Below are 24,393 nucleotides of genomic sequence, written 5' to 3'. Positions count from 1 at the left end.
AACTTTACCCATGATGCCACCTACTCTCTCTTGGCCCAATATGTGGACTTTTCCAACTTAAGCCCATTATGCCTTATTGGGCCCAAAACACATATGCAAGAATTCAAGACAACTTAAGGTGTTTGTGTGCGATCCATCAAACCCAACACAACCACTGACATAAATGGGCTTGGGCCCATTAGGCCCAATCCATCTAATGACAACACGAGCACTAGCAATGCTTTGTTGTCCCAGAGCTAGTTGAGTTCATTGAATGATCAACCTGTTATACCTATTTGGTTACCGTGTGAATTGTCCTTTCGTCTCGGTTATCCATCCCATTGACCTAGATCAAGGAAAACGTATCAACCCCTGCAGTCTAGGGTTAGCTTTTGCCGAAACGGGGAATCTTCATTTACGGACTCTAAAAAGCGGGCCATCTCATGACTCTTTTACTATGCATAGATTCCTGAGTCCCGTAAATGTCATTCCGGTTTCACCGGTCTACGGATAACCTAATCTCTCATAGAGATTGACGAATTCCTTTAGCTTGTCACACTAGCCCTGAGTCCTTAGGGCATGCCCAAGAGTATACCTATAAGTCTCCATGTTTCAGGCATACAAGATATACAATCAAAGCAAGCCTTCCAAAGCATAGGTCTATATGACAACGTCAGGTCTAAGGAAAGACACACCCAACTAATAAGAGACATTACCTATTGATACTATCTGTGAGATTTCCTTGTAGTGTCTCTTTGTGAGTCAGTTCAGTGCGAGCTATTCTCCAATAGGTCCACCCACGAGTCAGCTAAGACATCTCCATGTCTGTAGCTCACAAGGACTCTACCTTGCATCTCCATGCAAATAGCTGAGTCATGCTAGTCTTACCTGAGATAACCAATGTCCATTATCGGTATCTCTAGACTAGGAACATATTTTTGGCAATGGACGTGTGGTGTCATTGAGCCCTCATGATCGTGATCTCTATCACAGATCCTCAATGTGACACCCGTTCCATTCCATGGGCTTTATCCAGTTACTCATAATCAATATTTGAGACTTGCAATATGAAACAAGATAAATAATGCTTTTATTCATAAAATTTATTCATAACTAATAAAGAAGTACATGGATCCATCTGACTCTCAGGTTGTCTCTAGGATACCTATGTACTAACATCATGTACATAGTCCTTTGAATCTGATCTCAACGTTAAGGCCAATTTTTCGAAATAGAAAGGTTGCCCATTTTTCTCTGTTAATAAAATTAATGAAAACCCCATTGAATTGTTTATTTTTTAAATAATTTTTCAAAGTTGTCACGTTGCAATTTCAATCGCGAAAATATAATAAATTATTTAATAAAAAGTTATTTAATTATATAAGAGTACTGAATTTACCCATGAATTTGAATTTTAGGTAACTGATAAATAATTTATCAATGCTCAAAAGTCAAATCATACTCGTTTTCTTGTTATATATAATTGTAATTTTTATTTTATCTAAATTTTTTGTCCAAATAATCACAAATTCCAATAAAAACTTGGACCATTTTTTTCTTGGTAATTACCTTAATTTATTTAATTTATGGAAAGGGTTATTCTTATTACTTTTTGTTACTATTTTTTACTATTAAATCTTAATCGTTGATTTTCTTCAATCTAACGGTTATAATTTATTGTAAATTAATTATTAATTAATAAGTGTGACCCAATAAATTATAACCTTTAGATTGACGAAAATCAACGGTTAAATTTTAAGAGTAAGAGATAAAAAATAAAAGGTAGCAAATATAACCTCCCCTTAATTTATAACCGCATGATAAATTGTTGAAAACGTCAATTTAAACTTTTATTTCTGCCTTGTTGAAAAATAACTTATTCATATGTTATTATATAATTTAATTTTTTAAAATTTTATTTTATTACAAAATGTTCAATGCTTGAATCTTAATTAATTTTTTATAGATAATTTATGAATATCTTATTACACAATATAAAAATAATTAGTTTTAATTTTTTTTAATAGACGGTGCGGCCTATTGGGATGAAAATTTCGCATCATTCTTTTGTTCTCAATTATTGAATATTAACAGTAGATTAGAGTAGAGAAATTTTATTTCCTTTTGTTCATAATTTTTTCCATTTTTTATTTTAGTTTGCTTATTTCCTAATTTTTGTTTAATTTTGTTTCCTTATTTCCTTTTATTTTATTCTTTCCTGATTCTTTTGCTTATTTGGTTTTTTATAATTTAGGTAATTTTGTTATTATTTAAGAAGTTTTTGGTGATTGGTAATTTAGGAAGTTTCCTATTTTTCAAATTCAATCATTTATTAATCATTTTTGTTGTTTTTCGATCGCTGCAGGACATATTAGGGTATTTCGGTAATTGTTGGACTTACTTCTATCGTGCTGATTTTTTGTGAGCCAATGAGAGCGACACTCGGAGCAAGGCTCTGTTCTGACTAAATTCGGTCATTTAGACCACTTTTTCAATTTTTGAAACTTGAATTCTTAGATAGGATAGAACTTTGTCTGTGGTGATTCATAACTTTGATAATATTTTTGAATTTATTTTAGTTAATTTTTATTGTAATTTAAATATAAATAAAAAAATTAATGAAGTGTTTTTTTTGGGATTAAAGGAAAGGATACAACAAAGAAAAGAAACCAAAGAAATACAACAGGTCAGACCATTATGGGGGTGGTGACCCCCATCTGGTCTCTCAAAAGTAACTGGTTGCACTCAACAGGAGGCGAAACCAGGATCTCCATGTTCCAATTATGGACAATAGCGGAAGAGGTTAACCAGTTAGCAACCGCATTACCCTCCCTATACGTATGGTTGAGCTCGATCCTCCAGTCTCTCCTCACCAGACCGATAATTCTCTTAATCAGGTTACTTAGATAGTTGCACGGCTGTGCTGGAATCACTTTCCATGCAAACATTTATGAAACCTCTATCCCAAGCTAGGTTAAGGCCTAGAAGAATACCTTTTAATTCAGCTATTAAGGCATTTCCTCTCCCAGTATAACATCTGAAACCCACTATCCAAGTGCCTCCATCATCACGGATAAGCCCTCAACAAGATGTTTGGTTGCCATCCGAGGAGCTCGACCCATCTGTGTTCACTTTTATCCATCCAGCCTTAGGGTATTTCCAGCAGATGAAGTCTTTCGATTTCCTTCTGGGAATAATACTTGCTGCCGTATACATATTCTCTGCCAGTGATATGTTATCAACTAGATTCCTGATTCTGATTAAGCTGTAATGAGCATTTGGAGTTGTCTCCTTGAAATGTAGTCATTCCTATCAATCCATAGTGACCAGCACGTGACTCCAAAGTTGGTTTTCTTCAATTCCACCGAGTCTCCACCGCTTTTACCTAGGTTTACCTCAAGCCAATTGTCCATAGGAAGAGAGAAAAATGTATTAGGAACACAAGAACCTATTAGACTTCTCCACACACGCCTGGCCCAAACACAGTCCCTAACGACACGCAAATTACTTTCGACCAGTGCATTGCATCTGGGGCAATTCGCATCATCCGTCATGCCTCTCTTTAGCCTCTTTTCATTAGTTAGCAGTTTATTATTGAGAAGAAGCCAGAGGAAAACTCTAATTTTCTACGGTCCCTTCCACTGCCAAGGGATATTGAAAACATTTAGGTGAGGTTGGGCGATAGGCTCAAGCATATTATACGCACTCCCAACCTTGAACTTCCCATCATACGAACCTTCCCAGATGATTCTATCCTCTCCATCATCTTTCGCAGGAGGAGTTTGTCCTGCAATTAAGTTGATAGTTTGTCTCGGTAAGAATCTTGTGAGGAGAGTCCAATTCCAGCATCCATTTTGGTCCACCAGTCTACTGACATTCCAACTCAAGATTTCAGTTGGGATCTGTTGAGAAGCTTCAGACTCTAGATTCACCTTGTAAGGGAGCCAAGAATCCTTCCAGAAGTTGGTACTATTCCCATTGCCAATCACAATTCTAGAGTTTTTAACCACTTTATTCCAGGAATTGGAGACTCCTTTCCATAGATTGGATCTATTAGGGCTTCTATTTAGGGTAGGTAAAAGATCCTCACCTATTCCATATTTATTTTGAACCACTTTCACCCACAGGGAATCACGGTTAGTCAGCACACCATGACCTATCTTCATTAACATGGCTTTGTTCATGAGTCTTGCTTGTCTTAATCCAGCTCTTCCTTTGGATTTTGGAGTGCATATGGTCTTCCAATTCACCAGGTGAGTTTTCCTCCCTTCCTGGTTCGAACCCCATATAAAGCTTCTCGTAGATTTATCCAACTCATCACAGAGGCCTAAATGGAACGAAACCGATTGCATGGTATAAGAGGGGAGCGCTGATATCACTGAGTTCGCCAAAGTTAATCTACCTGCAAGGGAGAGAGTTTTGTGGCTCCAGCTATTTAGGCGGTTCTGGACCCTCTCCAAGACATGGACAAGTGAGCCTTTAGACACTCTATTATGGTGTAGCGAAATTCCAAGGTATTTCCCCAGGTCATTGGTTAAAAGGGTTCGTTTTTTGTGTAGCAAATATGATAATTATATCCTAATTTTCTGCTAAAATTTTGCTAACACTATAGCATATATGATTATAGATGCACAATTGACACTATGCTCTCTTCCAATAAAATTTTCTTGGAAGTTACTGATTGGGATGTTTCTTTCTGTTAATTGAAAGTTTGCCATAATAAAATTAACGTATATTTACAACAGTGTTCGGGCATATTTTATTTAAAAAGAAAAGGGTTTGGTGAAAAAAATTAAAATATTGATGTTTTAATAAATAATTACGAATACATAGTTGTTCCGAAACTATTTACGAATTTATTGTACTCATTCACATTCAATTTGAGCGTGACTATTCACACCTAAGTTAGGCGTGACCCACGGGGAATTTATGCCTATGTTAGACATGACTCTCCGGTGTTGACATGTGACACAAAAAATTAACATTTTAACCGTAAAACTTCGAAAGGCCATTACTTTTAATTCAGGTGTCCGAATCAGATAAATTTTTTTATTCCATATAATTTTTTGAGATCTACGCAATGACACCTATTTGACATATTCTCACAAACACAGTTCATATTTGCAACGATGGTACTATAAGAGCGTTTAAACCTAGAAGCCTTCGAGTTTTTTCCGAACCAAAATAAGTCATATAATTATTTATTTAATGATCTAAAATAAAGGAAATTACACTCTAAATTTTGTTTTCACACTTTGTGATGCTATTTTTAAGAAATCAAAGTACTTCACTTAAGAGAAAATTATATGTTTTTCTATTGTGTCGTCAATATGTCAAGTTAAACCTATGATCATAAATTGGATTGGATGTCCATGAAAAACCTACAATTGGATGTCACGGTTGTAGTCATGAAGTTACATAATGTTAGAAATTAAGAGAAATAGAACATGGAGAGAAACTTTTATATATTTTTAATGCAATATATCAAAAATTGTGCATTTTTTAATGCAACTTAGAGAACATAGAATTCGTGTATGAAAGAAAGAACAATAGAATTCTCACCAATCTTTTTTACATTTTTATATTGTGGCACTTTATTTTCTCGCAATATTATACACAATGTACTCTTATGCCTCACCCATATGGGTTGCTTCGTTCTTCTGGTCCCACTCAACCTCAGTTACATGCACTGCACCAGAAACTGACTTCTTGTTGCATTCGAGGAAACCCCTGATCTTCTTTTTCTTTGGATCCCAACCTGCCCCTTGACAGTTGAAAGCACCAATAACTCCTCCATACTGTTGAATGCAGAAATTTATTGTTAGACTACAACATATAGTAGTAATCAACTGAAATGTATGTCAATAAGATATATACCTTATTGAAGTTCCAAATTTTGAGAACAATTTTTTGGTCAAAAAGAGGGTTCTTGAAAAGAACATCCCTTGTAGGAAGGGGAAAATGGATGCACTTGGGTACGGTACCATCAGGGAACACAAGCTTCTTAATCAGATCGAAGTCATGGGAGCCTACATTGTCGCTCAAATAGATTGGACCACCACAAATAGCCCTAGAACCAGCATGAAATTTGGCACACTCATGTTTCAATTGGAACATGTCCCAATCGGGCTGAATCATCTGCGCCATCCACAAGCTGTTGTAGGAACAGTGAATCATGTGTACCCCTTGTAACCAGTACTTCCCCTCTGGGTCACCATTGGAATCTTCGACCCAAAAGTCATCCCCTGTAACAAATTTCATTGGTTAAATACAGGTTTTTTTTGCTTGCATATGTATGAATAAAGCAACGAAATTCATTTAGCAAATGGTATCCTTTGTGTGTATTACTGCTTAGAGCTTACCAACTCTTCCCACGACAACTTGCTTCGTTCCAAGGAAGAAAAAGTCATTGCACTGCTGCATGCTAGCGATGATTCCACTCTCATTAAAATTCTTAACAATGGAGTTTGTCAACCCATCATAGTAAGCCTTTGCAAGCTCGACTCTGCCTCCATATTCATCGCACACATATTCAAGAGTCTGCAATTAAAAAAAGAGAGTGCACCAATGTTAAAACAGACACTAAAGCTAGAGTATGTAAAAAGAAAAAGAAAACTAACATGAATAACGTCCACTGTGACTCCGGTAACACCAGATTCAGCAAGATGAGAGTGCATGGAATCATAGAAGTCATTAGCATGATGAGGATGAACAAGCCCGATTGAACCTTTCTTGATGTTTACCACAGCTTGATCATGCATTGTCCCATCAAGGCCTGGGGAGAGTTTGTAGGGAACTATTCTGGAATCCCGTTGGATTGCTTCTGGCCTCACACCACCCCATGCACCACAGAGTGCATAAATGTCATCCAAACCTTTGAATTCAGTCCTCAAGTCCCTTGTGAAAGCCTTCATCCCATAATCCAATTCTTTACCAGAAGAACTTCCACATTCTCTTTTTTTAGCGTTGTGTTGCTCTCTTCTAAATAGATCATTGATTTCTCCTTTGATCTCCTTAATCTTGGACTCAATCTCGGTCACATAAGAACTCCTAGATTTACTGGCAGCATCACGTTCTCTCTCCAAACGCTCAACCGCCATTCCCCTTGCAAATAATTCCTTGATCTTATTTGGGTCAAAAGAAGGAGCATGAGGACCCAAGAGGAGGCCAACTTGGTAAATTTTGAACTTATCTCCTTCGACGAGCCTGTGAAGCCTTGCATTCATTTGTTCACCACCCGACACAAGATTTGTAGCGTCTTCCGTTTCACCATCAAAATTAATGCTTTGCCACCCATCATCAATGATGACAAAACTCAGAACCACCCCACCATCAGAAAAACCCTTCAATCCATACCAAACCCCAACAAGGTCTACAGTTAAATAAAAGGAATTCCAGGTGCACCAACCAAATTTATCAACCAGGTTTGGTTGCGTTTTCTCTTCCAATAGCCGAAATGAATTGAGATAGACCCTTAGAGCACCGTAGGCCTCTTTCATCAAACTGAAGGGTTTGTCTGACATATGAATATAAGCAATCGCATCAAACTTTGATGCTTTGACACGAGTGGAACCACTCTCAGCACAAATCATGACATGGCCATCAGAGCCAGCTTGGAGAGCAGACCTAAAATTACCCTCAATAATAGGGATAACTATTACGTAGAATTTTATTTGAGGCATGTCAATAAAAACCCACTGGGTTTCCATTTGTAAATCTGAACCCGAGTCTCCCACCCACTGTGTTGACCACCATGTTTTGAATCTAAAAATACTAAGAAAGTCTTTACCAGTGAAACTACCCAAAGAGTTAATCAATCTATCGAAAGACTCATTTTGGGAGAATCCAAGGAATCCACATTTATGCGAAAGTGCACAAGTCCTCTCAAGGAGGGAAGGTGGGGCATCAGAATATTCAGAACATGATAGACACACATTGGAAAAAGGATTGAAAGAGACATTTTCAGGGACTTCAGAAAACAATGACACGCCTTGGACGGTATGTTTTCCATCGGATAATTCGAAAACAGGAGCCATGGAATTGAGGTTGCTATTAACATGCAGTGGCAGAGCTACATATTGTCTGGGTGTGGCCTCGGCCCCGACTAAATTTTAATAAATTATATTTATTATATAGAATTATACTACTAATTATAATTTGGTCGAGATTAAAATTGTAATTTGGCCCGGACTACAATATAATTTGGCCCTATCTAAAACTTAAAATATTTTTGGTAGAAGATTTGGGTAAGTTGTTTTAAGTTTTGTATTCAATTTTCGCTTATATAAAAAAAAATATTTATAATAAAATTAAAAAATATTTAATAAAATTATAACTCTTGTTAATACTACCTGCTTTATATTTAATATATGTTTTATATTTAATATAATTTAAATATATTATGATATATACTAACTAAAATTAAGAATAATAAATACACATATAATATTTTAGCCCGAGCTCAAATTAAAACCAGGCTCCGCCACTGTTAACATGAGCCATGGAAAATGGGGGGGGGGGGACAGAGAACAAGGGAAAGGAACAGAAAGCAGAAAACAGAAAACAGAGGAGGAGAAAGGCTGAAGTGATAGAAACCTTGTTTTGAGAAGTGAAGAAAGCTTTGGTCTCTAGAGGGATATATATATATAGCAGCTGAAATGTTAGCTATGAAGAACACAAATAGTGCAAAATAGCAAGTTGATGAATGGCGAGGATCAGATAACAAAAATGTTAAGGGTCGTTTCATTTGCTCAGTGTCAGTTAGACAGTTACGAAGTTTAATGGTCTTTTTTTTAAGTCTGATGTGACGGGCACGTGGTTACTGTATTAAAGTTGTTCGATTAGTTTTTTTACTGTTAACGTAATGGGTCGCTTAATGGTGGAGTCATTTGAGTTTATTAGCATAATGTGTCTCTTAAGTTCACTTGTTTTTCATTTTCTTACTTTATAAGTGGTTTATTTGTGTTACGAAATAATACATGAAAATTGAAAAACATTCCCTCTTCCAATATTATTGTGTGTTTCATATTTTCAACATCCTAAGAAATATGTAACATTCAAAAGCCATATTTATGAGGAAATATACATAAGCTAAAACTGCAAATGCTGAGTCAACAAAATTCAAATGAAAACAGAAAGAAAGATGATGTCGGGTATCTGAGTGTCGTGGTCGGCCATGGTCGTTTTCAATGCCTTTTTGAACTTTTTCTCTCTTTTTTTCTAGTATTCATTTTTTGACTCTTTCCTTTATTTATTTATTGTCTCTTTTGATGGTAAAACCCAAATTTAACCACTTTAATTGAGACGAAATAAAATCAAACATTTTCTTAAAATTTGTGATGGTGTGGTATTTTTTTATGAGAATAGATTTTTTAATGTTAATTTTTTATGATTTTACTCTATATAATTTTTTTAAATATTTAATTAAATAGAGAGATAAGTATAAATTTTGTATTGTTTAACCAATATATAAAGCTTTAATATGCATACCAAAAAAAAAAGATTTAATATGAAATATTCATTCTTAATTTTTATTCATAATTATATGGAATATCGGTTTTTCCCCATAGATGACGATCATTATTTCATGGCCATCTATAATTTCGTAGCACTATAGACTATATACAGCTAGAGGAAGAATGAAGAAGAACAATGGCATTAATCCAGCTGATATGATTTTGGGGTGGCAAAATCCTGAAGAAGGGTGGGTAAAGGTCAATACAGATGGGGCATATTCTTATATCAGAAAATCTGCTAGTTGTGGGGGCCTTGTTAGAGACCACAATGGTAGTTTTCTTGAAGGTTTCAAACAAAATCTTGGCTGTAGTAATCCTTTGGATGCAGAGTTATGGGGAGTATTGAAGGGTTTGGAATTTGCTTGGAGTTCAGGTTTCAGAAGGATTATAGTAGAGTGTGATTCCATGAATGCTATTTCTCTCATTTACAACAATGATTCTAATTCTAGAAGTCCTCATGTTATAGACCGAATTCGTAAGTGGATGGCACAAGATTGGATTGTGCATTGCAATTATATCAGCAGGAAAACAACTCATGTGCTCATTGGATTGCTTCCTACACAAATGATGGAGATAGGAATTATTAAATTCTCTAGGCCTCCTCCTTCTCTTAAGGAGCTCCTGTTAAGGGATGTCTCCAAGTCTGTTTCTTTGTCTCTGATTGCTTAGGGTGTGCATGACAACCATTCTATTCCCTAGCACTGTTTCTGAAAAGAAACAATTCTTTTCTATTTCTGTTGCTTGGAACAGTTTCTGAGAAAAAAAAAAGTGTTTGATAACATATTCAATTTTCATTCCGAGAATGAGAATTACGTTTGATAACACAACAAATAATATAGTAAAAAATAATTCCTATTAAATATAAATTTTTTTTGGATCATCACTTTCCTTTCCATATGGTGTGGTTGTGGTGGTGGTGGTGGCGACGGAGGGTGGCATGGTGGTGGTGGCGGTGGCGGCAGTGACGTGGTGATGATAGTGGTGCTGGTTGTGATGACAGTGTCTGCGGCGATGGCGGTGGTAGTGGTGGGGATGGTGCTGGTGGAAGTGACGGCAGTGGCTGCGACAATAGTGGTGGGGATGGTGGTTGGTGGCATTGGTGGCGGCGATAATGGTAGCGGTGGCATGGTGGTGGTGGTTGTGATGGTATCATGTTGATGGTGGTGGTGGTGGCAGTGGCAGTGGCTGCGACGGTGGAGGTGGTGGTAGGGGACAATGGTGGTGGTAGTAATGGTGGCGGTGGTGGTAGTGGCGGGGTGGTGGTGGTTGGTTGTGGCGGCGGCGGCGATGTCAGTGGTGGCTGCAACAATGATAGTGGTGGTTGGTGACAGTGGTGGTGATGGTAGCGGTGGCGTTGTGGTGGTGGTAGTGGTGGTGGAGGTGACAACAGTGGCTGCGACAGTGGTGATTGGTGACATTGGTGGCGGCGACAATGGTAGCGGTGGCATGGTGATGGTGGTTGTGATTGCATCATGGAGATGGTGGTGGTGGTTGGTGGTGGCGGCAGTGTCGATGGTGGCTGCAACAATGACAGTGGTGGTGATGGTAGCGGTGGCGTTATGATGGTGGTAGGGGTGGTGGCGGTGACAACAGTGGCTGTGATAATGGTAGCGGTGGCATGGTGGTGGTGGTTGTGATGGAATCATGAAGATGGTGGTGGTGGTGGCAGTGGCGATGGCGGTGGTGGTAGGTGACAGTGGTGGTGGTGATGGTGGCGGTGGTGTAATGGTGGCGATGGTGGTGGTGGACGTTGGTGGCTGTAAGAACACGCACCGTTAATTAAGGAAATTAATTAATTAAATATGAGAATTAGGAAATAATTCCATAATTGACCCTAATAATTATTATGAGGCTTAAATAATTATAGAAAGTGGTTAATAATGCTGAAAGTCGCTTTTCGGACGAAAAGCGCAGATACTGGTTCTGCTAGTCGGTATAAATGCGTACCGAAAAAGTATCCCGAAAAATTATAATAAGTGCATGATAATTCCTAGAATAATATATAGGACTTGTAAAACGAGTTTCAAGTTAAAATAATGAGAACTGGTGCCAGAAATTGATATTGGCTATGGTAAAGGGCGTACCGGAAAGGTACTCCGAAAAATAAAATAAAAATATGATATTCTTGTAAAATTGAATAGGTTAAGAATCCTGAGTTTGGGATTAAAATGCTAAGCGTAGAAATTAATGTTATATCTGTGTGTTTAATAAGTGACTATATATAGGCTTGTTAAGGCACAAAACCCTAGACATTCAGATTTCCTACGTGACTCTTTTGGTGGCTGAGTGTTGGTTACTATTCCATTGCCCTTTCTTCACCATTTCTTGAGAAAGTTGGCTCCTTTTGCATTGAGTCTTCTCTTTTCTTCATCCTAAACACTTGGTTGGGGTGAGGGTGAGCATTGTGAGTGAAAAGGCCAACCATTTTCTGAGTTTGGGGACTGTCTTGGGGTACCTTGAGGGTTGACTTGTTGGGTTGAGTGTTGTGAGCCTTGATCATGGCCCTTTGAGGTCCAAGGAGTGATCTTTGGATGCTAGAACCAACCTTTGTGAAGGCATTTTCATTTTCTGTATAAGTTAGAGTTTGAAGAACTGATTGTGAGCTTCAAGAGCACTCTTTCCTTTGTTTTAAGCTTTGGGGTGAGTTGCCTAACCTTGATCATGGGTTTTAATATTTTAAAGGTGGTGTCTTTGCATGTAAATGAGTTAAACATGTAACCAACTGTTAGTTGAACCTAAATGAACATAAAAATGCATGCTTTGACGTTCTGTAAATGATAAAAGTTGGACCTTTGGCTGGATTTTCGCGAAATGCAGAATCTGGGTTCTGTCGCGAAATATCCGGATATTTGGTTGTAAATATCCGGATATTGATATCCGGATATAGGGTCTTCAGATATTCGAATATGGATATCCGGATATGATATCCAGATATTGATATCCGGATATGATATCCAGATATTGATATCCGGATATGATATCCAGATATTGATATCCGGATATTCTGGGTTTTCGATGAACAGTAAGGTGTTGTTCATACAGACGTCTTGTATGGGTTTGTGGACCTGATGCTCACCGGCAAGTGTACCAATCGCACAAGTAATATAGAAAGTAAGTAAAGTATCATCTCCACAGGGATTGGGTCGAATATCAATTAATCGTTCCTTTCAAGAATGGAAGAGTTCAAAAGGGTTTTGACAAATATTGTCGGTTTGTGTAAAATTGAGAACTTAAAATAAAGACTTGTTTTTGTAATTTTTATATTGAGAAAAAAAACAATAAAAATGAGAATTGATTTTTGTAAATGTGAAAAAAACATTGTAGCTAGAGCGCACTCACCTTATGATCCCCACTTCTTACTTTGGATTGATTTACAATATTCAATTATATAATTACTCAGATAAATTATTATCTAGAATTAATTAGTTAAATCTCAATCCCATGGCAATTTAACCCTTTAACCTCAATTGGAATCCTAATCCCTTAGCAACACCTCATGAGAATTAAGCGATGAACTCAATAATTTAAGCATCTGCAATTAAATATACATCTATTCCTAGCATGCATAGTAATTGTTATCTTAACCCCTTTCAAGATGAAAACCTCAATATTCTTATCTAGGGTTCTAACCCTCAAACTATCCTCAACTATTAGATTGATCAAGTCTAACAAAGAAGATATAAAATACGCACAAGGTAAAGATAAAGATAATTATATAAACGAAAAACCATAAATCAATCCATCGTAACAAGGGTTCTCATAGGGTTTGTCACCCTAACTACAATAAAAAGACTAGCCAAGCATAATCATGGCTAAAAATAATCCAATATTCAAAAGCATAAAATTTAAGGAGAAAGGAGAAGAAGAACTTGATCTCAGGAATCCTCTCTGAGCACCACCGTCGTCATAAGCTAAAAAGACTACCCTTCGCGCAGCACGGTCAAATTTCCCGCAAACCGGCGCCAGTTGGCGCCGGTGTAGCGCTAGTTTGCGCCGCGTTACTGTCAAATTGTAAAAAACCAGAACCAATTGTACGTGAACTGGCGCAAGTTGGCGCCATCCTTCTTCTTTCTTGGCGCCACTTGGCGCTATTCCTCCTTCACTTTGGGCGCCCTTTGGCGCCATGATGCCTTCACTTTGGCGCCACTTAGCATGAGTTTGGCGCTAAGTGGCGCCATTTTCCTGGAATTTGGCCTATGCAACATGGAATTGGCGCCGGTTGGCGCCACTTGCAAAACACCTCTGTGAAATCCGAAAACTGGCGCGGATGTGCGCTAGTGTGCCGCCATTCCGCGCCATATTACTGGAACTTGTAGTGTGCTGCACCGTGTGGAATTGCGTTAACAGACTTTTTATAACTTTCGCTTCTTTTTCCTGTAAAAACACAACCAATAGGTGAGAAATATAATTGAAAATAAAGAATCAATATAATTAGCAAATATGTATTTAAGTTGCTCTTTTATGAATCAATTCTTATCAATTTTAATATGGGAAAACCACACTTGCTAGAGGCACATCAGGACCCTAATTTGATGAAGTGGTACTTCTGTGATAAATTATCTAAGTCAGAACCGAACCTAAGTGTTTTAGGGCTTGTGACTTTGTGAGAAGCCTAAAGACGTAAATCGTAAAAGGAAAACGTAGTCCTTATGTTTATGCGTATGAGCTGTGTTTATTGATATAATTATTGGTCCAAACAGATTGTGATTGTACTGTTTGTGGATGTTGAGCTGTGTGGACTCTTAGAATTGGATTGTGAGCTTGCAAGGTAAGCTTTCGTGTCCTCGGTTTAGCCATTGTTGGTTCCACCATGTCCCACGGGGGGATGGTTTATATGCATGATGTTGTTTTCATGATATACGGATTTGTGAACTGTTGTTGAGCTGTTATATGCTAGTGCCTTTATGATATGCATGTGGTATTCCACTTATACGGTAAGCTTGAGTATGTGGTACATACAAGATGGTGATGCTGTGGGTGAGGTGCAATAGGTGTTCCTTGTACTACGTGGGGGTAATAGACGTATCCTTGCATTTCTCTGGCCAGTAGAATAGTTAAACACACATGGCATGAATATTTGTTGCACTGCATTAAGTTTAGGAACTTATATCGAATTACTGCTTTTGGAACTTATATTGCACATATAAGTGAGCTTGGGGTGGAAGATCCTTGAGGACTCCTTGTCTTACTGAGATTTCTGGTTTAGAGATCTCACCCTACGTTTGGGGAATGCTTATTTCAGGTTCAGGTAATGCGGGGGTTGAGACCTCTAGTGGCAGGGGCCAGAGCTTAGCTGATAGATGTTACATGTTTATGGTGCTTATGCTAATATGCTGTTACGATTAGATCTTGGATCCTATTTACTGTCTTATGCTTTTAGCTTCAGTTTATGGATTTCTCTGTTGAGACTCTGTTGGTTATGCTGTTGATTTGGTGAGCATGGGGATTGTCCATGCCACATAGACTTGATTATGTCTTGTTTTATGTTGGAGTTGTATTAATGTATCAGGATTCTTGTCCGGACTACGTGTAATGGATCCGTGACATAGATACTCACTTTATCTATATTATTAGGTATTTCAGTTAGATGTCTTTTTGCAATTTACATACATGCGATATTTTATGAAATTGATTAAGTAATCAACTTGGCTAAGTATAATGACGTCATAATTGAAAAGAAAAAGATATTTCGCATTTTTAATTAAGCGCAGCTTAATACGATGATGTGTTAACAAACCAGGTATACACGGGGTGTTACATTTTATGGTATCAGAGCAAAGGTTATACGGAAAAGCCTGTATGTATTGCAATGATTAGGACGTTTGGTTGTGTCTGTCTTGTGTGTTTGCTCCTTTGGTTTTTATTATGATGTATGTGATCACATTGTGCGGGCCTGATCAACTCATAATTTGTGTAACTTATGCAGAGTCATGGTAGGATCCAGGAGAACACGTGAGACTGCTGAGGGTCAACCCGACCCAATCCTGACTGCATTTGCTGAGATGCAGGAAGCCACTAGATTGGCCAACGTGGCAATGATGGACGCTGTTAGAGAAGCGAACCAGAAGGCTACAGAGGATGCTCTTCAGGCGAACCGGCTGGCGAACATGGCTATGGTGAGGGTCATGTTGGAGGAGATGAGAGCTGATCCTGCTGTTGGTCAGTTCCCACTGCCACCACCTTTACCGCCACCGCCGCCGCCGCCTCCACCTAGTGTTCAGGATGAGACCCTGAGTCACATTGGTAGTGCTACTCATATCACTGGGGTGTTGGAACCCTTTGTGGAGCCTGTTGAGGACCGTGATGCGATTGATCGCCGGATGAATGCTTTCCGTAAGCATAAGCCACCTACCTTTGATGGGTTTTATAAACCTATTGCAGTGGCGCGATGGCTACAGGCGTTGGACAAGATATTCCGGGTCATGCAGTGTACGAATCCGCAGAAGCTGGTGTTCGCTACCTACATGCTGGAGGGCGATGCCCATGAGTGGTGGACGAACACTTCTCATCTCTACGAGATGCAGGGCCATGTGATGACGTGGCCATTCTTCGAGGATTGCTTTCTGGGTCAGTATTTCCCTGTAACAAATTTCATTGGTTAAATACAGTTTTTTTTTTGCTTGCATATGTATGGATAAAGCAACGAAATTCATTTAGCAAATGGTATCCTTTGTGTGTATTACTGCTTAGAGCTTACCAACTCTTCCCATGGCAACTTGCTTCGTTCCTTTGTCATAGTAAGCCTTTGCAAGCTCGACTCTGCCTCCATATTCATCGCACACATATTCAAGAGTCTGCAATTAAAAAAAGAGAGTGCACCAATGTTAAAACAGACACTAAAGCTAGAGTATGTAAAAAGAAAAAGAAAACTAACATGAATAACGTCCACTTTGACTCCGGTAACACCAGATTCAGCAAGATGAGAGTGCATGGAATCATAGAAGTCATTAGCATGATGAGGATGAACAAGCCCGATTGAACCTTTCTTGATGTTTACCACAGCTTGATCATGCATTGTCCCATCAACGCCTGGGGAGAGTTTGCAGGGAACTATTCTGGAATCCCGTTGGATTGCTTCTGGCCTCACACCACCCCATGCACCACAGAATGCATGCTATTAGAGTAGCATTAATTTGTTAGGATCCTGATTGTAACTATCACGGTTTGCTACCTTGTATATTAAAATAGATTAGCTTGATTTATGCTTTCTGTTCCTTAGTTTTAGCTGATTTCCTGATGTAAATAGATTAGCTTGATTTATGCTTTCTGTTCCTTAAGTTTAGCTGATTTCCTGATGTAAATAGATTAGCTTGATTTATGCTTTCTGTTCCTTAAGTTTAGCTGATTTCCTGATGTAACCAATTGTAAATCTTGGTCTATATAATAGACCCAATTTGATATATCATTAAGCTGCGAATGACAGCAACTTCTGTTATGGTATCAAGAGCTTGACGATCAACAAGCCTTCATTTTTTTTTTTTTCATCATGACTTCCGCACCTAAAACCTTCAAGGTTTCTGATTCTAAGTCACCCTTTTACCTGCACCCATCCGACAATCCTGGTGCTGTTCTCACCACGGTCATCCTCCGTGGACAATCCAATTATGAAAATTGGGCTGCTCATACTTCTCTGCCTTCGGTTCCTTCTGAGCCGTCATCAGCATCCATCTCCATGGCAGATTTTACACCAGAAGTTCTACAACATCTCATGTCCTTGGCTGTCTCTTCTGCCCCTCCAGTTGATAAACTTACGGGTAAGATTTTACACCCATCTTGGATCATCGACAGTGGTGCATCCCAACACATGACGGGCACACTCTCCTATCTATCCAATGTGCATTCTATTTCTCCTTGTTCTGTGGGACTGCCGAATGGAGTTCATGATATTGCTACGCAATGTGGCAGCATTACTTTGGGCTCTTCTCTTCATCTCTCCAATGTTCTTTATGTCCCTTCGTTGGCTTGTAATTTGATTTCTGTATCTCAGCTTCTGCGCCAGTCTTGCTTGGCATTGTTTGTTAATTCTGTTTGTTTGATACAGGACCTAAAGCAGAAGAGGACGATTGGAACGGGTGTTGAACGAGAAGGGGTGTATATATTGTGTGCATCATCAGCTTCTGCTCATGTTGCCAGTACGTCAGATTCTGCAGCACTATGGCATCGTCGTCTAGGACATCCATCTTCCCGTTATTTATCTTTGTTACCTTTTATTTCCAATGCAAACAATTTGGCTCCTTGTGACGTTTGTTGTAAAGCCAAACAACCACGAAGTCCTTTTCCTATTAATAATAAACGTTGTTTACATCCTTTTGATTTACTTCACTGTGATATATGGGGGCCATATCATATGGCATCTACAACTGGTGCCCGCTATTTTTTAACTGTAGTCGATGATTTTAGTAGACATGTTTGGATTTTTTTGATGCGCAATAAAACTGAAACTTCCACATGTTTACTTCGGTTTCTCCACTTGGTTCGCACCCAATATGATGCATCTGTTAAGCGAATTCAGAGTGATAATGGGACTGAATTTTTGTCATCTGTAGTCCAAGAGGCTCTCTCATCCTACGGTATTCATCATCAATTATCATGCACTTACACCCCACAGCAAAATGGACGCGTTGAACGTCGTCATCGTCACATCCTCAACGTGGCTCGTGCTTTGCGTTTTGATGGTCACTTACCTATATCTCTTTGGGGAGAATGCATCTTGACCGCTGCTCACCTCATCAACAGGACACCGACTCCACTCCTTGGTGGTCAGTGTCCCTATGAAGTTTTGCATGGCACTCCACCAAAGTATGATCACTTACGGGTCTTTGGGAGTTTATGTTACACTACTGTTTTACCCAAACCACATGACAAGTTCGCTCCTCGCTCCCGTAAGTGTGTGTTTGTTGGCTACCCTTTCAACAAAAAAGGATGGAAGGTCATGGATATCTCCACTCATGAAATATTTGTTTCTCGTGATGTTTTATTTCATGAAACTATTTTTCCATTGGCTGCAACTTCATCTGCACCTTCTGTCCATGTACCGTCACCACAAGCTGTCTTCACCGATTATGATGTGGCACCTGTTACTGCTATTGATACTCCCACAGCGGAGCTTGATGACAGGGGGAGTTCGTCCTCCCCAGTTCCGGGTTCTATTACTTCATCCACGGATGTCCCTGGTTCACCGGTTCCGTTGACAGAACCCAACACTGCATCTGTGGCAGATATTCGTGAACAGCGTGCCAGACGTCCCCCATCTCATTTAAAGGATTATGTATGCAACACAATGACTACACCCTTTCCTCGTCTCTCCACTTCTCCAATCGACTCAGGTATTCAATATTCCATTGATCATTATGTTTCTAATGCATTATTTTCTTCGCACCATCAGATTTTTCTTGCCGCCGTGGATAGTAACCTGGAACCCAAATCATTTAAAGAGGCTATGCAATATCCTCATTGGCAGAAAGCCATGCAAGCCGAAATTGATGCATTGGAAGCCAATCATACTTGGCAAATTCAACCTCTCCCTTCTGGTAAGAAAGTTATTCCATGTAAGTGGGTGTACCGCATCAAGTACAATTCTGATGGAACCATTGAACGCTATAAAGCGCGTCTGGTTATTGCTGGGAACAATCAGATCGAAGGAGAAGATTACACTGAGACTTTTGCACCGGTGGCTAAAATGACAAGTGTGCGTACATTTTTATCTGTAGCTGTAGCTCGAAAATGGAGCATTTTTCAGCTGGATGTTCAAAATGCCTTTCTCCATGGCGATTTGGATGAAGAAGTCTTTATGCGTTTTCCTCCCGGTTTCTCCCAAACCAAGTCTGGTCACGCCTGTAAGCTTCAACGTTCACTTTATGGTCTCAAGCAATCCCCACGAAATTGGTTTGCTAAGCTTCGTAGTTCTCTCCTCAGTTTCGGCTTTGTTCAGTCTCGTGCTGATTATACGTTGTTCACTTACTCGACTGGTTCCCATTATGTTGCTATACTTGTCTATGTAGATGATATTTTGTTGGCAGGTAGTGATCCTTCTCTCTGTGACCGTGTCAAAGCTCATTTACAAACCTGGTTTAAAATCAAAGATCTTGGTCCCCTCAAGTATTTTCTTGGCATTGAATTTGCTCGAAGCAAGACCGGTTTGTTTCTTACTCAACGCAAATTTGCTTTGGATATTCTTAAGGAATGTGGACTTCAAAGTTGTAAACCGGTTGCTTATCCTATGGATCCCAATCACAAGCTTGCTCTTGCTGAAGGACCTCCGTTTGATGATCCTAAACGTTATAGACGTATTGTTGGCCGTCTTGTATATCTCACGATTACACGACCAGAACTTAGTTATGCAGTTCACACACTTTCTCAGTTTTTGCAGCATCCTATGCAGATACATTACGATGCGGCTATTCGTGTTCTTCGGTACATTAAGTCCAATCCTGGCCAAGGACTCCTTCTTCGATCTGACAGTGATCTTCTTCTTCGTGCCTATTGTGATTCGGATTGGGCTAGTTGTCCCTTGACTCGAAAATCAGTCACTGGTTATTTTGTTACTCTTGGACATTCTCCTATTTCTTGGAAAACCAAGAAGCAAAACACAATATCCCGCTCCTCTGCTGAAGCTGAATACCGTGCCATGGCAGCTGCGACTTCTGAGCTTATTTGGTTAAAGTCTTTTCTCAGCTCTCTTGATATTCCTCATGCAGCCCCTATGCAACTGTTTTGTGACAGTCAGTCTGCTATTCATATTGCTTCTAATCCAGTGTTCCATGAGCGTACCAAGCATATCGAGTTAGATTGCCATTTTGTTCGGGACTATCTTCTCAGCAAGACTATTTCTACTCAACATATCCCCACTAGTTCTCAACCCGCAGATATTATGACCAAAGCACTTGGATCCAAACAATTCGATTTTTTGACTTCCAAGTTGGGCATCTCCTCCCTCCATGCTCCACCTTGAGGGGGAGTATTAGAGTAGCATTAATTTGTTAGGATCCTGATTGTAACTATCACGGTTTGCTACCTTGTATATTAAAATAGATTAGCTTGATTTATGCTTTCTGTTCCTTAGTTTTAGCTGATTTCCTGATGTAAATAGATTAGCTTGATTTATGCTTTCTGTTCCTTAAGTTTAGCTGATTTCCTGATGTAAATAGATTAGCTTGATTTATGCTTTCTGTTCCTTAAGTTTAGCTGATTTCCTGATGTAACCAATTGTAAATCTTGGTCTATATAATAGACCCAATTTGATATATCATTAAGCTGCGAATGACAGCAACTTCTGTTACATGCCATACATAAATGTCATCCAAACCTTTGAATTCAGTCCTCAAGTCCCTTGTGAAAGCCATCATCCCATAATCCAATTCTTTACCAGAAGAACTTCCACATTCTCTTTTTTTAGCGTTATGTTGCTCTCTTCCAAATAGATCATTGATTTCTCCTTTGATCTCCTTAATCTTGGACTCAATCTCGGTCACATCAGAACTCCCAGATTTACTGGCAGCATCACGTTCTCTCTCCAAACGCTCAACCGCCACTCCCCTTGCAAGTAATTCCTTGATCTTATTTGGGTCAAAAGAAGGAGCATCAAGACCCAAGAGGAGGCCAGCTTGGTAATTTTTGAATTTATCTCCTTCGACGAGCCTGTGAAGCCATGCATTCATTTGTTCACCACCCGACACAAGATTTTTAGCGGCTTCCGTTTCACCATCAAAATTAATGCTTTGCCACCCATCATCAATCCATACCAAACCCCAACAGGGTCTACAGTTAAATAAAAGGAATTCCAGGTGCACCAGCCAAATTTATCAACCAGGTTTGGTTGCGTTTTCTCTTCCAATAGCCGGAATGAATTGAGATAGACCCTTAGAGCACCGTAGGCCTCTTTCATCAAACTGAAGGGGTTGTCTGACATATGAATATAAGCAATCACATCAAACTTTGATGCTTTCACACGAGTGGAACCACTCTCAGCACAAATCATGACATGGCCATCAGAGCCAGCTTGGAGAGCAGACCTAAAATTACCCTCAATAATAGGGATAACTATTACGTAGGGTTTCCATTTGTGAATCCGAACCCGAGTCTCCCACCCACTGTGTTGACCACCATGTTTTGAATCTAAAAATACTAAGAAAGTCTTTACCAGTGAAACTACCCAAAGAGTTAATCAATCTATCGGAAGACTCATTTTGGGAGAATCCAAGGAATCCACCTTTATGCAAAAGTGCACAAGTCCTCTCAAGGAGGGAAGGTGGGGCATCAGAAGATTCAGAACATGATTGACACACATTGGAAAAAGGATTGAAAGAGACATTTTCAGGGACTTCAGAAAACAATGACACGCCTTGGACGGTAAGTTTTCCATCGGATAATTCGAAAACAGGAGCCATGGAATTGAGATTACTATTAACATGAGCCATGGAAAATGGGAGGGGGAAACAGAGAACAGGGGAAAGGAACAGAAAGCAGAAAATATAAAACAGAGAAGGAGAAAGGCTGAAGTGATAGAAACCTTGTTTTGAGAAGTGAAGAAAGCTTCGGTCTATATATATATATATATATATATATATATATATATATATATATCAGCTGAAATGTTAGCTATGAAGAACACAAATAGTGCAAAATAGCAAGTTGATGAATGGCGAGGATCAGATAACAAAAATGTTAAGGGTCGTTTCAAATGAAAACAGAAAGAAAGATGATGTCGGGTATCTGAGTGTCGTGGTCGGCCATGGTCGTTTTCAATGCCTTTTTGAACTTTTTCTCTCTTTTTTTCTAGTATTCATTTTTTGACTCTTTCCTTTATTTATTTATTGTCTCTTTTGATGGTAAAACCCAAATTTAACCACTTTAATTGAGACGAAATAAAATCAAACATTTTTTTTAATGTTAATTTTTTATGATTTTACTCTATATAATTTTTTTAAATATTTAATTAAATAGAGAGATAAGTATAAATTTTGTATTGTTTAACCAATATATAAAGCTTTAATATGCATACCAAAAAAAAAAGATTTAATATGAAATATTCATTCTTAATTTTTATTCATAATTATATGGAATATCGGTTTTTCCCCATAGATGACGATCATTATTTCATGGCCATCTATAATTTCGTAGCACTATAGACTATATACAGCTAGAGGAAGAATGAAGAAGAACAATGGCATTAATCCAGCTGATATGATTTTGGGGTGGCAAAATCCTGAAGAAGGGTGGGTAAAGGTCAATACAGATGGGGCATATTCTTATATCAGAAAATCTGCTAGTTGTGGGGGCCTTGTTAGAGACCACAATGGTAGTTTTCTTGAAGGTTTCAAACAAAATCTTGGCTGTAGTAATCCTTTGGATGCAGAGTTATGGGGAGTATTGAAGGGTTTGGAATTTGCTTGGAGTTCAGGTTTCAGAAGGATTATAGTAGAGTGTGATTCCATGAATGCTATTTCTCTCATTTACAACAATGATTCTAATTCTAGAAGTCCTCATGTTATAGACCGAATTCGTAAGTGGATGGCACAAGATTGGATTGTGCATTGCAATTATATCAGCAGGAAAACAACTCATGTGCTCATTGGATTGCTTCCTACACAAATGATGGAGATAGGAATTTTATTAAATTCTCTAGGCCTCCTCCTTCTCTTAAGGAGCTCCTGTTAAGGGATGTCTCCAAGTCTGTTTCTTTGTCTCTGATTGCTTAGGGTGTGCATGACAACCATTCTATTCCCTAGCACTGTTTCTGAAAAGAAACAATTCTTTTCTATTTCTGTTGCTTGGAACAGTTTCTGAGAAAAAAAAAAGTGTTTGATAACATATTCAATTTTCATTCCGAGAATGAGAATTACGTTTGATAACACAACAAATAATATAGTAAAAAATAATTCCTATTAAATATAAATTTTTTTTGGATCATCACTTTCCTTTCCATATGGTGTGGTTGTGGTGGTGGTGGTGGCGACGGAGGGTGGCATGGTGGTGGTGGCGGTGGCGGCAGTGACGTGGTGATGATAGTGGTGCTGGTTGTGATGACAGTGTCTGCGGCGATGGCGGTGGTAGTGGTGGGGATGGTGCTGGTGGAAGTGACGGCAGTGGCTGCGACAATAGTGGTGGGGATGGTGGTTGGTGGCATTGGTGGCGGCGATAATGGTAGCGGTGGCATGGTGGTGGTGGTTGTGATGGTATCATGTTGATGGTGGTGGTGGTGGCAGTGGCAGTGGCTGCGACGGTGGAGGTGGTGGTAGGGGACAATGGTGGTGGTAGTAATGGTGGCGGTGGTGGTAGTGGCGGGGTGGTGGTGGTTGGTTGTGGCGGCGGCGGCGATGTCAGTGGTGGCTGCAACAATGATAGTGGTGGTTGGTGACAGTGGTGGTGATGGTAGCGGTGGCGTTGTGGTGGTGGTAGTGGTGGTGGAGGTGACAACAGTGGCTGCGACAGTGGTGATTGGTGACATTGGTGGCGGCGACAATGGTAGCGGTGGCATGGTGATGGTGGTTGTGATTGCATCATGGAGATGGTGGTGGTGGTTGGTGGTGGCGGCAGTGTCGATGGTGGCTGCAACAATGACAGTGGTGGTGATGGTAGCGGTGGCGTTATGATGGTGGTAGGGGTGGTGGCGGTGACAACAGTGGCTGTGATAATGGTAGCGGTGGCATGGTGGTGGTGGTTGTGATGGAATCATGAAGATGGTGGTGGTGGTGGCAGTGGCGATGGCGGTGGTGGTAGGTGACAGTGGTGGTGGTGATGGTGGCGGTGGTGTAATGGTGGCGATGGTGGTGGTGGACGTTGGTGGCTGTAAGAACACGCACCGTTAATTAAGGAAATTAATTAATTAAATATGAGAATTAGGAAATAATTCCATAATTGACCCTAATAATTATTATGAGGCTTAAATAATTATAGAAAG

At 39.4% G+C, this 24,393-nt stretch overlaps 2 pseudogenes; both read right to left on the bottom strand.

Moving 5' to 3' along the window:
* Window positions 1-5,573: 5,573 nt before the first annotated feature.
* On the bottom strand, window positions 5,574-8,098 carry LOC133293487 (stachyose synthase-like; annotated as a pseudogene).
* Window positions 8,099-16,180: 8,082 nt separating this feature from the next.
* On the bottom strand, window positions 16,181-21,910 carry LOC133293485 (stachyose synthase-like; annotated as a pseudogene).
* Window positions 21,911-24,393: the final 2,483 nt, after the last annotated feature.

This window comes from Gastrolobium bilobum, unplaced genomic scaffold (genome assembly GCF_033153095.1).
Source record: "Gastrolobium bilobum isolate Gb01-03AN ecotype WA unplaced genomic scaffold, APGP_CSIRO_Gbil_v1 utg18244, whole genome shotgun sequence".
NCBI classification, from domain to species: Eukaryota; Viridiplantae; Streptophyta; class Magnoliopsida; order Fabales; family Fabaceae; genus Gastrolobium; species Gastrolobium bilobum.
The sequence above is the reverse complement of the archived record's forward strand: the minus strand, read 5'-3'. Positions and strand labels throughout refer to the sequence as shown.